A 1,360-nucleotide genomic window follows, 5' to 3' on the forward strand; every position below is an offset into this window, starting at 1 on the left:
CTCAGAGAAGAGGAGGATTGGGTGAGTTCCTGAGTTCTCCATGATTTTCTCAGTTATGAGCGGTGCTGGGGTTTCCTGCACCACATGAGCTGAGCAGATCAAGTAAGTGTGTTAACTGCCTGCATATTAAAGACATCCCTGGTATTCATGTCTTCATCTGGGTTTTGGGGAAAAATGATTCTACTACCCACATACCATTTCCTTCTGCAATTTCATACTAGAAATATTGCAGTATATGCACTATAATATATATTTATACGCTATAAATATATAATAGTATAGTGGGATAAGTATCAATATCCTCAGTTTAGAAATGTTGAAAGCTGTTATTTGAAGTAACTTGTCAGATACTGTACACCTAGTGGGAATGAATTGGGAGATAAATCCAGGCATTTCTATCAAAGTACCTTGGCTTTATTAAGACACTTTGCAGGAATAGAACCATACATGTGCTGCTTGCTTTAGAGCAAGGAAAAGCACTGAAAAGCAGTCCCTGCCAAAAATGTATACTCTATCTGAGCTGTGTGGGAGCATGCCACTCAGTGGTCATGTAGGAGATTTTCAGTGCCCTGAAATAACAAAGAGTTGTTTTGGTATCGGGCAAGTTATTTTGCCTCCTTTTCCCACTCTGTGAAAAGGATGCCATGTAGTTGCTTCGTGTGTCAGTGTAATCCTGTAAGCAAAGTATTTAGTATAGTCATAGATACATCGAAAGCTCTCAAGAAATATGCATTATGATTGTTTAACCTCAAAATTGGACAGGTGTAGTAAGTAATCTCTTCATGCAGCGGAAATTGCAGGTTATGACAAGGTCCTAGAGAATCAGGTGGTGTATGTGTGTTCCCAAAAGAAGAGGCCTGAATTGGCCCAGGGCATAGGTTGAACCTAAAGGCAAGAGCAGTTCTGTAACTTCAGAATTTTTTCTGAAGACACAGAACTGGTCTTGCCTTTAGGTTTAAGACAGGATGTTGGGAAAAATAAGTCAAGGAACACGTGCAATCATGCTTGGAGAGACAAACACAGCCCTGACTCCAAGCAAAACACAGGTTCAAGATTGCTAATTGCTCCCAGGATCTTGTAGTAAGTCAGGCCTATGGCCACAAGGAGATGGAAGTTGATATGGAAGGAGGGGGCTTGGCTCTGAAAGGAAGCTATGGGTTCTTGGGCTCTCAGACCAGACCCAGTCCCTGAGCTCCTAATCTGGGGGAGCTCCTAATCTGGGAGAGCTCCTAATCTGAGAGATCCAGGCTTATGCACTGCAACTGAGGTTCACTTTCCCATGTCTCTAGAGGCAGTCTTTGGAATTTCCTGATTTTGTGACTGGGTGGTCAAATATAAACCTAATGGAATTTTTTGATAA

Source organism: Urocitellus parryii, chromosome 3 (genome assembly GCF_045843805.1).
Source record: "Urocitellus parryii isolate mUroPar1 chromosome 3, mUroPar1.hap1, whole genome shotgun sequence".
Taxonomy (NCBI): Eukaryota; Metazoa; Chordata; class Mammalia; order Rodentia; family Sciuridae; genus Urocitellus; species Urocitellus parryii.